At 38.1% G+C, this 13,702-nt stretch overlaps 1 protein-coding gene across 4 annotated transcripts in view; it reads right to left on the bottom strand.

The window, feature by feature from the left end:
• vsnl1b (visinin-like 1b) overlaps nt 1–12,354 on the bottom strand; it is a 34,872-nt gene extending 22,518 nt beyond the window's left edge. The window contains exons 1-3 of one of the 4 annotated variants that reach the window (XM_035430389.1): nt 12,127–12,354; nt 11,909–11,985; nt 7,955–8,076 (exon numbers count right to left, since the gene is read on the bottom strand). The gene's annotated coding sequence lies outside the window, so the exon portion shown is untranslated. Of the gene's footprint in view, nt 1–7,954; nt 8,077–11,908 lie in introns of all 4 variants that reach the window. The other 3 variants (XM_035430378.1, XM_035430380.1, XM_035430370.1) reach the window with 3 other exon arrangements.
• Nucleotides 12,355–13,702: the final 1,348 nt, after the last annotated feature.

Here is a 13,702-nt window from a genome sequence, read left to right as displayed (position 1 = left end):
CCAATCTATCGCAGGACACACGCACACCATTCATTCACCATTCACTCACACACTCATACCTATGAGCAATTTAGAGTCTCCAATTAGCCTACCTGCATGTCTTTGGACTGTGGGAGGAAACCGGAGTAAACCCACACGGACACAGGGAGAATATGCAAACTCCACACAGAGACCCAGGCCGGATTCAAACCCAGGACCTTCTTGCTATGAGGCGACAGTTTTACCCACTGCACCACCGTCCATGTTCACGAATATGTAGCCTAATTAATTAATTCAAAGTAAACAGCTGGAGGGAGATGTAATTATAAATTACTTTATTTGGGGGGTTTTCATAGCACTGATACTTCAGGGTGATTTTGTATTGGTGACTGTAACTGATTGTATGAACACAATGGTTCATATATAAATGCCATGAAAACACAGACATCCATCTGATCATATATATATATATATATATATATATATATATATATATATATATATATAAACTATGGACTTGGGGGGCAGGGAGGTCAGGAAGTGAAAAGGGTAGGGAAGTTCAGACTGCCTGGATGGAAGCTGTCAGGGCATCTTATAACAGTGTGAACACTAATGAAGTCTTTTTAAAGCAAAGTTGTAGTAAGGGTGGCTTGGGACGACAGGGGGTGATGGAACAGGAGAGGATGTGTAGAAGTAATAATCTGATATGTCTTTGCTTAAATGCTAGAAATATAAAAAATAATTATTTGGAACTTGAGGCTGCTATGAATAGTGGGGGCTATGGCATAGTTGGGATTACAGAGACATGGCTTGGGGAGGAGGATGGGGATGAATATAATATAGAAGGGTACAAACTCATTAGGAAGGATAGATCCAGTAAGAGAGGCAGGTCTGTGCAGAAAATTTCAGAAATAGTCCAGATCATGCCTAGTGAGGATATTTGGATAAAGCTCATAGGGGAACATAAAAAGGGCCTTATGGTAGGTGTGTGTTACCGGCCCACCAGCATCAGACTGTAGTGTGAATTCAACGCTCTTTGGAAGCATAAAACAAGCTTGTAAGGATTGTGAGACTATTATTATGGGTGACTTCAGTTACCCTGCTATTAATTGGGAAACAATGACAGGACAAGGGAAAAGTGAGGAAGAATTTTTTTTTGCCACAGTATGTCAATCAGCCAACAAGAGGGAAATAAATTCTGGATCTGGTGCAATGTAATGATCCAGACAGAACATAGAGGTAATTGAGCCCCTTGGGACTAGCAATCATTCTGCAGTTAGATTTAATGTACAGTGCCTTCGGAAAGTATTCAGACCCCTTCACTTTTTCCACATTTTGTTACGTTACAGCCTTATTATAAAATGGATTCAATTCATTTTTATTCTCATCAATCCACACACAATACACCATAGTGACAAAGTGAAAACAGGTTTAGAAATTTTAGCAAATTTATTAAAAAATAAAAAACTGAAATACCACATTTACATAAGTATTTAGACCAGAGCCAGTCAGCAGCTCAGCCGGAGAGAGGGCGTTTCTAGGACGCAAAAGTTTTTGGGACCCACACATTTTTTTGGGGCCCATTTACTATATTATTACACATACAAACAATACTGTAGACTACAAAAAATAATAGTGACAGTGCTATACTAATATGGCTAGTATAGAGATATAATGTTGAATTAATGTAATATGTGGCTATATTGCAAAGCAGAATGAAGACATCTAGATGTAGTTACATAATTAATGTAACTGGTTATGTTACAGTAGAGAAACAGACTAACAACAGAGTAAATATCTACGTGATTCAATATAACTGGCTATACAAACACCAGAATATGTATAAGATATACTGTAACTACATTAATAAACAAAATACTAGTCATAAATAGCTAGCTAACTACCTCCTAGCTGCTTATCCTATGCAGCTGTGAGTGATGATATGTAATGGCTTTTTTAAATTTTTCATACTAACACGTAAACTGGCAAGGCACTGGTCAGGCAAGCTAAAAAGAATACATGGGTTAGCTAGCTAGCTAACGTTGTTAGCTAACGTTAGCTGTACTAACATTACTGAGCTGGCATCACAACTAATTATTTTGTTGATGTTACATTTCTAAATCTGATTTTAGCTTGCCTAATTTTAGTTAATCACAATTAGCTGCATGTATATAGCCAGTATCAATAAACCCTGTGCTGCTCTGCACTCTCCGGCTGAGCTGCTGACTGGCTCTCAATATTCGCTGTAATGTTAGTGTGGCAAACAAGCCTGCCACAGGCCACCGAAGTGGCTTTCCTAGGGGGCCCCCAGCACAGAGACACAGGGAGATGATGTTCCAACAGTCCACATTTATTTACGAGGGTTGGCAAGATGGTACAGCCAAATGAGCAGATGTAAAACACTGTCATGACAAAGAGGCTCCCTTCTGTGAGTGGGGATGGCAGATTTAACCTGTGCGCACTGATTACCTCACTACGCACAGGTGCAGCCACTCCTGTTCCCGGGTCCAATTAGCCTGGCCAATTATCTAATTCTTAACCAATTATCCAATTGGCTAGGTCTAATTAGCTTGACCCAAGGCAGGTGTGGCTGCTTAAACCAGCCATCCCCACACCACAGTTAGTTTTCTGATAAACATCCGGGGCTTCAGCCCCGGAAGCCCACCCCTAGCGACACCACTAGTGTAGCCTCTATTGTTGCATCACCAAAGCTAACACGCCTGGCGAAGATCTGCACTCTACTGAGTGCACTCTTCTAGTTTTATTTTGTGTTAGTGTGGGTGTGCTTTCACTCTCTCCATGTGGCAACCAACAGTGTTTCCTGGAACTGCTGTATCTCCCTCAGAGGGGTGCCATGCTGGTGTGACATTTTGGTGCTGAAACCCGGGAGGGAGCGGCCTCGGCGTAAGCCAAATTAGCCTTCGGCTGCATTCTGGGGTTGGAGGTGTGTGGCATTCGGTCTGGCGGTGAAGCGGATTGGTCTCAGCAACACCGGCTGGTTGAGAAAGCACACACACCTGGGTTGCATTAGCTAATCAGCCCAGGTGCTTAAAGGTGTGTTGCTCTCCACAGTTTGGGCCAAGACCAGGAGCTCACATCGAGAGCGTGTTTCTTTATTTTGTTTCTTTGTTTAGTGTTTGTTTAACAGAGTGTTTAACAGAGCACAAAACAAAAGTATTTGTTTATTTTATTTTGTATCTGTGTGGGTGCACTCTCTCTCTCTCCATGTGGCAACCAATGGTGTTTCCCGGAACTGCTGCATCTCCCTCCCAGGGGGGTCACACTGGCGTGTGACATACTAATTTACAATAAAGGGGACCATACTGATTCAGGAAACTACAGGCCTGTCAGTTTAACTTGCATCACATGTAAAATACTGGAATCTATCATTAGAGGCAAGTTGGAAGTATGTTTTGAAAATAGCAACATTGTAAGGGATAGCCAGTAAGGTTTTTGCAAGGGAAACACTACCAAGTGTTTTTATTATAACAAGGCTTATGATATTATATACTTAGATTTCCAAAAGGCAGTTGATAAGGTACCACATGACAGACTTGTTAGTAAAATGAAGACAATAGGAATTAGAGGACTTTCAGAGTAGATTCAGAACTGGCTACGGGGTAGAACACAAAGAGTAGTAGTAAGAGGGATATTATCTGAGCAGGGAACTGTTGGAAGTGGAGTCCCACGTGGATTGGTGCTGGGACCACTGCTCTTCCTCATTTATATCAATTACCTTGACAGGGACATTAAAAGTACATCAGCTAAGTTTGCAGATGATACAAAACTAGGAGGCCCAGCTAATAGTTTGGAATCTACTAAAGTAATTCAAGAAGATTTAAATAAAATCCAGAAGTGGGCAGAAACCTGGCAAATGAAATTTAATATAGCCAAATATAAAGTTCTGAATGTGGGAAATAAAAACATTAGGCAGGATTACTTTATGGGACAAACAAAATTGGAATGTTCTCAGTTTGAAAAAGATTTCAGAGGGAGTTGATCAAAGCCTTTCAGATTCTAGGCACTGTGCTGTGGCAATAAAAAGGCCAACAGGATGCTGGGATATATAGCCAAAAGTATTGAGTACAAATCCAAGGAAGTTATACTTATCTTACATTTGTTAGACTACTGTACTAACTATTTTTTGGATTATTGTGTGAACTTTTTGAGAATACTACAAGACAGATATAGAGGCTTTGGAAAAGGTTCAAAGAAGAGTAACCAAATTGATTCCTGGTCAAAAAACCAAAGCTATGAGGAAAGACATAGGATGCTTAATCTCTACAAGCTTAGAAAAGGACTTAGGGTCATTTGATTGATGCTTTTAAATTCATAAAGTCAAATAACAAAGTGAACTACGGGAGATTCTTCAGGTTTGAGTTCTGTTAGTAGAACGAGGGTACATCAATGTAAATTAGCAAAAGGTAAATTCTGTAGAAACAGGAAGAATGGCAGAAAGTAGTCCATGTGTGGAATAGCCTCTGAGGCCATGCAGTAGAGGCAGAACCTCTGGGGATTTTCAAGACCAGCCTTGATACAGTGCTACATGCAATCTAGTCTGTAGATAATCGGAGGACTAGGTACAACTAAGTCAGGAAAAAGGCAAGCATTTTTGGGCTGAATGTCCTGTTCTCGTCCTGATGTGAAACCACATCAATTACACACATTGTAGATGTGGATAATTGGTGCATCATTTATGTCACGCATCCAAAAGAAGACTTCTGCAAAGGCTGCACTTGTGCGTCCTTGCTGAAGCCTCCTCTGCAAGCCTCCTCACTACCTGTCCCTCCAAGGAGAATTTAACAATTCAGAATGTCCTTAAAGATGGTGCACTTCGCTCGATTTACAGGTCAAGGTAGGACCGACAGATAAAATCAGTGACTGGAAAGAACCCTAGATCTTCGACACTTGGGGTCTTCGGTTGTGGGATGGTGACTCGTATTTAGAAATAGTATAAGTATAAATTTATGTCTGACTAAAAAGATGAAGACTTGACTACGATAGAGTTGCATTTAAACTATGAAAATGTGAAATTATTAATTTACAGCAATCCTGCCTGAACTTACCCCTGAACTCTTAATTATAGATAGTTCCCTCTGGTCGCCACAGTTGTAGCTAACAGCCATATTCATACCCATGGTTATTACCCCTCTAACATTTTGAGATCGAGTTGAAGTGATGACTAGAGTGGCTCATTATTGTCCTTGGTTGACCTTGAATGTATTAGGATGTGGCTTTATACAAAACCTTGACTTCTTGAATGGTCTTGAACTGTAGTATTTTTCTGAATTCCTGACGTATCTGTTACATTAATAGCCATGTTATGCTTTTTTATCAATGGTATCCACAGAGTCATTGAACAGCCACTTGACCAACTCAGGTATATCTGGCTCATTGGAGTCATTAGTCTCATACCTAATACCAGTGTTGTTTTCGTCAACGAAAATGATGACGAAATTTTTCATCAACAACCTGTTTTTTGATGACGAAGATGATAACATGACGAAATTGCCTTTATATGATGACAACGGTTACTAATTAATTTTGCCTAGAAAAACAATAGGCTATATCCGAAGAACATGTGTTGATACATTTCACTGATGAAACTCCTGTCGGCTGCCCTAGCTCTAGGGTGGCGTAGCGAAACATTCGATTTGTGTTGATCCAATAATAAGCATTCATTATAAGGTGCAGAAAACCAATTGGTCAATGTATGCCTGTCACTGGCTTAATTGTGAACTTGACTCTCTCCACAGATGCAAATTGTGTGATCCACATTTTTTGCTGCCATAGCCAGTCTATCACTAGCAAACATTAACATAATGTCCCTTCTTCTGGCTTCTTCTTCTGGAAGAAAAAGAACAAAAGTATGAGAATTTTCGGAATTCAACACAACATCAACAAAATGCCGCATTTTTTCGCAACGCTGCATAATTCGTCAGGAAAAATGCGGAATTTTGTTGATGTTGTGTTGAATTCCGAAAATTCCGAATCGCGAATAACTTTAGGGACTGGTTATTTAGCCTGTAAATTGATATCCACTTAATGTTACTTACTGGTGCATAGATGTCAGGGTGCCGAAGCCTCAGGTGTCTTTTTAGATTTGTTGTATTTTTCCCCTTGAGGAAGCAAGTACACTTTTTTTCTTTGCCAAATGATTCCGGGCTGTCTGGACTGAGTGTAACATTACTGACTGTAACTCTACAATGAGTCATGTTGTATTTAGAAATAAGAGTGAAAATATGTTAATTTATTTTATTCTACATGTTTTAAAATACTTTGCCTTACCATGCTCAATTGATATAAGACCCATTTTGTTTTGTTATACTGGTAACTTTAAATAATCCTAAATAATCTCCACAGTTCTTGTAAAATAATCTTGTCTTTTTGGAAAGCCCCTTATGATAGCCAAAACCGTTTAAAAAAAACGTTATTATATAAATATCCATGTAACACTTAGCCTGTGACCATATGATTTTTTTTTATTACATGGAGTTTAATCAACAAAGGTGTGTGTTTTAAAATAAACTTGTGAAATGCTTTACATTCATCTTTAACGTCTTCATTGTCTTTTTAAAAAGTAAAGCTGCTTTGTTACAGGGCAACACACTGCAGGCAGACAATGCCATATGTATATTTGAAGCAGAGTTCACTTGTGTAAAAGGGGCAGACGCTCTTGTCATAACTGGTTGTTTCCAAATTAGTTGGATAATCGGTGAGTACCAGTCATTACCTTTGTAGACTATCTTTAGGGTATTTAACTACTGGAGACTGGAAATGTGACAAAAATTAAGTAGGACTAAAATGTGACTAAAATACTTTGTTATTTTCGTCGACTAAAATAAATATGATTTTAGTCATTCTTGTCTTGACTAAAATTAATGAAGAAGGCATGACTAAAATGTGACTAAAACTGAAATGCATTTTAGTCAAAAGACTAAGACTATGACTAAATCAAAAACTGGTGGCAAAAACAACACTCTAAACAGGCCCATTATGTAATGGTACTTATTTATTAATCTCAAGTTTGCTCAATTATCAGGCATGCTATTCCCATCAATGAGAAAGGGTGGAGCCCACAAATTTGGGAGATAGGAAGGGTGAGTTAATGGCTAGCTTGGAGACACTCTCTTATTTCATCAAATACATTTAAAATATAATTTGAAATATTATTTATAAAGTATTTGAAGTAAAGAAATAGAGATTTTTTCATTGAGATGAATTTTGTATTAATTCACTTAAACTGTATTATTTCAAATGAAAGTACTTGTTCTATTTACCTTTGTTCTGTTTGTTCTATTATTTGTAAATGCCTCAATTAACAGGAATTGGTCTTCCCCGGTCAGAAAATAACTAAAACAAAACAAATATTTAAAAATTATTTGATTAGTGTCTGTATTTGCCCCAAGTATCATAAATGGTTTTTAGTGTCTTGTAAAATCTGATCAGTAGCATGTTTGCAAAGAATGGAACTCTAGGTGGTGGTTAAAGAACACTGCATTCAGGAATAAGGCCATTTGGCCTTGGTCTTAATCTACATCCGGGAAATACAGTTAAATCTGAAGGAACGCCCGGCTAGTCTCTTACTTGAAGGCTTGCTGCAATCAACCCCTTGTGTCCACATCAATCAGGGAGAAAGGATGTAAACTTCATGGGTTCACACCACCAGCAATGCTATGAATGCACTGTGGACTGTGGCAATTTATGGAGAACTAATAAACAGTGATTCTTTGTATATGTTATATTGTCTTTTTACCCTGTCTTTTTTCTTATGAAAATCACAGTAACTTACTGTAAATTTATTAACAGTGTTATTACTATAATGTGAAATACAATATTCATCATTTTATTGTAAAACACAGTATAACACTGTAATTGCAAACTGTGAAAAATGTCCTGTAAAACCTACATAACAAACCCAGGTCTCCAGGGTAAGAGGCGTCCACACAATCCACCGCTCTAAAGACAAATGTACCTTGATACCAATGTGGCGATGATCTGGCGAGGATTGAACTCGGGTCTCCCAGGTGAGAGTTGGCCACCAGGGCTGGAACTAGGGGCAGTTCCAGCCCCCCCAACCTTCACGGATAACTAGCCCTTCATGAAAAACATTTATTCATGCACGGGTCCTCACATGAGTCACTTAATAAACATCAGAAAGTACACGTGAATTTAATAGCGCTGTCTGCTTTATATATCATTCAATAAGCAAACTCATCTCAATTCTGGTTAGTACACTTTTGTTGTATAATAGTCTATAATCATGTCAAATTTATCCAATATGCCCACTCTACAGAAAACATATTGTTTAAACTATTCAATTAAATATTTTGTGGTCATTTCTTTGGTGCTAGTGTTATTTTCTCTTATGCAAAGATTGCTTGGAATATGTCTGTGTATGCTGTGTCCAACGTCAAGTGTCTATTTGTCAAAACTGTTAGCTAGTTAGCTAGTTTTGGCAGTCAAACTTTAAGGCCAGCTAGCTAGCTAAGGAAGAGAGCAAAGAGGAGTCCTAGCTATAACTAAGCATATCAAAATGCCTTATAAACACAAAAGGTGGGCCTCAGAAAAGATTAAACGGACCAGGAGCGACAGGTAGAAAAGTTGTCAAAGTTGGATGGCTTTTTAAAATAACAATCTGAGAATGGATATATCAACAACCTTCCTTGCTCAACTGCTGTCATTCAGGGCATGTTTAAAACTGAGATCGTTAACACACACTTCAATCTCCTAACTTGCGAAAATGCTTATTGTACATCATCTAGTAACCTTTGGTGAGGTGTGTAGGCTACTGTGGTTGTTATGACATTGCCTATCACAGTAGTACCAGCAGAGCACTGTTTAAATTAATGAATCATTTTAAAAATTAAAATTAATCAAGAACTACCTGAGGAACAGCATCGAATCAGAGAAACTGAATGGACTGGCTATAGCCTACTTTCTGTCAAGAGCATCAGAACTTGAGAGTTGAAATTGTAGACGACTGCTGATAATTTTGGTAATTAAGACCCGGATGTCTGTCAAATGAGTGAGTAGATAAATTGCTTTTCAAAGGCATTTGTGTTGGGATTCTGATGATGCCAGTCTGTTATAGTTATACTTTTTTTTTTGCAGCACTGCTAAACGGCAAACCTTGATCATACTACTGACCACAAATTATGTGATAAATTGCAGGGCTCAAGCTGATGCAAAGCTCACTCTCTGTTTGCTCTTAGTTTTGTTTGCCAAATAGGATTGATATTGAACAATGGCTGTGTAAATATTATGATCATTAAACATTACAAATGTTAGACCAATATCTGCGTATATAGAAGGGTAATTTTCCCCTCCGTTTTGGCTCTTATCTGAGTGCAAAATCCTACATTAACATGACCTCTGAGTCTGATATTAACCTCTTGACCACAATCACATAACTGGGAATGTGCATAAAATTAAACTGAAAAGATTGAGTCAAATTTGTTTTTAAAAAATTGCTAAGGAACGTAGGCCTGCTCTGCCCCATAGCCCATTTATCCAATAAAAAATGTAAACAAAATAGACATAAGGCTTTTGTATATGGTGTGGGAGATGGGGTTTTAATACTTTTACCAATCAAAGTCCAAATATTCTCTGGTGAAGCATGTCACATGAAGATTCAGGTGTGCTGCTTTCTTCTGGACTTTCTATCGGGTTAAATGGATATAGACCTTTGAGGAACACTTCTTCTGCCTTGTTAGTTTTTTAAAACTTTTAGTTTCTCATCATAGCTCAGTTTTTTTGCATGCAAAAACATTCACTGTGAATGGTTTCACAGTACAACAAATGCTATTGTATCACATGCCATGTATAAAAAATGGTTGCCCATAATGCATTACCATTCACAGTAATAAGCAGAAAAATGATTTCACAATATCATACTGCCCCAAATACTGTAAAATACTGTGCCAAATTTTTTTAGAGTGTAGTAAAATGTATCACAGCACAGAAGCTGGGAAACAAATCTTTAAGGAGTGTATAGTTAATAGGCACACAAAATATAGGAGTTGGAAACTAGCAATAGCTATAATCTCTGTATGCGGTACATCAGTTACATTAACTTGTTTGTAACGAGTTGAAGTGGTACTATGTTAACTTGCATTGTCCCTATCAAATAAACTATTTGGTAGGTAAACAGTTTTATGGAAATATGCTAAATAGTTCTTTAAAACCTTCGAATATTATACCACTGCAATAGTACTGGAAGTAGCTCTTTTATAATTCACAGTCTAAAAGTAAATACTTAACAGTAAAAATACTGCTAACATTCTAACATTACACGTGCTAACATTATATTTGCCAATGCAACCACATAATGCTACAGTGTTGCAGTTTTGGAAGCAGTTGGGGCAGTTACATGTTTGTATGTATTTGTGTATTTTTTTAACATGAATAGTATATTGGCTTAATACTAGTGAATATCTCATTTTAAATATGCCTATATAATCATGTATATCTAGATAATTATAAATGTCATCATGCATATCTGCACTACAATGCATTAACAGTGTTGAATTGTTAACGCTCTCGAAAATTGCCAAACCGATCCATACACACCTCTTACTGTATGCAGTCGTAAATATCATGCATATTCAAGTTTAAATTCTGTGTCTCCTATTCAGTTTGGAGTATTTAAAAGAATTCGAATTTGGCAACTTGCGTTCTTGGTAATTGTGTGATGTTAGCATTAAAGATGATTTATTCACTCAAGAATAATTATTTTCTGACCAGTATGGCACTATCCCATATCTAGTATTAACTTATAAGAATTTGGCAATACCACTACGGGCGCACTCAATTTCAATTTATCTGCCATGGTATTTTACTAAATTCGCTTAATAAATAAGCAAAATTTTAAGAATTATGCTGGGCTACACAATTAGCCAGATCCATTGACAAGTATCTTTGCGCTGTATGTAACCGCCCGGCTGTCCTTTTTCATCGTTATCAAGCACGGAATGACCTTGAGAAAAGAACATCGGCAGTATCATTTGCTTGTATACAAATTTAGATAAAGAGAAGGTAAAACAAAACTGTTTACATTGCGATACAGATTTAAACAACCGCAATCAAGACAAAGGGTGTGTTTGTCCCAATAGCCTAGATGATGTGGCTTGTATGTGTGCATTTCCTCACTAAACACGTTGTGGTTTTGACAAGAAATATATTCATTTTTTCTTTTGGAGTAGGCTACTCTGATATATCATTATTCACTTAAAAAATTTCAAGGATCGACGCAACTACGTGCATACCGACATACTAGCTGAGCAGCAACAGCACGACGCAGCACTGCGCTGAAGTTGAAGGAATGCACACATTCATTCGGCATCATCTTTTATTTTTGAAACGTATTCTGGCTAAATTCCTTGCTGTACACAAAAACCCTTGTAATACATCGTAAATGGACACTAAATTTTACTAAATTGTTCAGTGTGCATTCACCAAATATATAAGCAGAATTTTTGCATATCATTTGCACGCACGGCACAACCATTCACACTTTGCATAAGAGAAAATGAGAATAATGGAGCATAGACTTCTCACCTCTGCGTGCTAAAGTGTGAAAATATACATAATTTTGTGTGTGTGTGTGTGTGTGTGTGTGTTTGCGCGCGCGCGCGCGCGCGTAGTCTTGCATCAATTCCCAACAACACATCACACAAAACCAACCACAACTGTAAATTAAGATAAGCTGTGTTATGTGATGTGGGTTACATAAACCATGCTCTCCTTATTGTACAAAATGATTTTTAAAATATGACAGTCTCTCAGTTATTGGTATATCTATTAGGCAAAATATACCGCGCCGTCCAAGGAAAAACCCATCGCCTACGCACCACGAGCAATCACACGCACAGACGGAGAGAAAACATACTCCTTTATTGCTCCCACAATACGGAGCGCAATGACTTACCTTAACAGAAATAACGCGAGGCTAATGGAGGACGGATGGGCTGCCGGTCAATGCGTTGGGTCTGATGGTGCTCAAATCTGTAGACCCCGTATAATAGGAAAAATTTAGCGTTAAAATAAATAAGATCTGGTTCAATTCAATGAAGGTAAACCGATGCAGTCAGGGAACGATTCCACTCTAGTTTTGGGCTTTATGACGCTACAGAAACGGCGTCACACCTTGTGCATCACGAATTTATGTAGCTCGTTGCAGTGGTCGTCTATTGTAGCGTACTACACTCCTGCTTGTGTTCTAAGAGTTTGCGCGATCTGGAGGAATACGCCTCCTTCTCTGCACCTTGCTCATTTTAAAGAAGCTGTAAGATTAAACTGGCATGTGTCAGTCGCCAGTCTAACGTCCTGGTCTGAGTCGCGCAGGTGGTCAAGCATTGGGGAAGCCATTACAAGAAAATAAGGACGCTGTGATTTTTTGAGCACGTCTGTGTGGATATTTTTGTAGTGTGGCGTTCGGAGTGTTTTAAAACACACCTTCATAAACAACCGTGCACCAGAGAAGCAGTGTCACTGGACACGCCCTAATCAAAGATTTTATTTAATTACTCTAGATGTTCATCGCAAAATGTTCATTTTTCTTTTCCCTTGGAAATGGGTCCCAATTAAACATAACCACAACATGCTTTAACCTTGAATTTGGGTAAGAATTTAAACGAGTTACACTTGCATACATGTGTTCATTTTTTTTCAGCAACCAAATTAGATTTAGTAAATGTTTAAAGAAACTACAGGAAACTGCAATAAGTTATATTAAAATCAATTCATCACAATTTCTAAAATAATTATATAAAAAGGTTGGTTGTTTTAAGACAGATGCTTATTAAATAATAAAATTCGAAGATGACAAAAATTATTAAAACTTTAATCTATTTTATCCATAAATTCTACAATTATTGTCATGGTCCTGTTTTCCTGTCTGTGTTTCCCCTGTTGGGCCGCCAGATGGCGGCACTTCTGTTTTGTGTCCTGCTCCCCCCCTGTTAATTGTATTATTGTCTGTCCCGTTATCCCATCATTGTTCCCACCTGTGTCTTGTTATCCCCTCCTTCTGGTTTGATTGTTTTTTGAGTTCACCTGTGTATTGTTACCCCTTGTCTATTTAAGTTCTCTGTTCCCTTGACTCGGGTGCTGGTTCCTTGCGTTTGTTCTTCCTTGTGTTTGTTGCCTATGAATTTTCAGACCCATTGTACCTGCCTGCGTTTTTTACCCGTTTGTGTTTTGTTCCTGACTTGTTTGTTTCCTACCTGTGTTTGCTTCTGACTTGTGTTTGTTCCTGACCCGTATGTATTTTCTGGTGTTTCTTTTATGTGTTTGCCTGTGTGTTCCACCTGCCTGTACCCTGCCTGCCTGCCTGTGTTCTGTTCTGTGTTTTGTTCTTAATGTTTTGAGTTTGTTGTTTTGCCCTTTGTGGCCTTGCCTGTTCCCTGGTTGTGTTTGCCTTTTTTTTGTGTGAGTAAAATCTTTGTTAATTTTCCCTTTTTGAGTTTCGTGTTTTTTTTCCCCCACTCTGCGCCTGGGTCCCAGCACCCGTACCGTCACAATTATCCAACCTTTTTAGAAATAGCCTTGTGATGTAATGTAACAGGAGTGATTCTACACCACACTGATAGGGGGCTATGAGATATTTTGATGGGACTTGGGGTCCCTTACCTTGAATGAACAAAAACATTGTACCTTACATAGGTCTTCAACAGTAATTTGACTTCATCAGACTGTTTATAACATTCTTATTGATCCTCAA

This window comes from Anguilla anguilla, chromosome 1 (genome assembly GCF_013347855.1).
Source record: "Anguilla anguilla isolate fAngAng1 chromosome 1, fAngAng1.pri, whole genome shotgun sequence".
Taxonomy (NCBI): Eukaryota; Metazoa; Chordata; class Actinopteri; order Anguilliformes; family Anguillidae; genus Anguilla; species Anguilla anguilla.
This window is presented reverse-complemented; position numbering and strand designations above follow the sequence as displayed.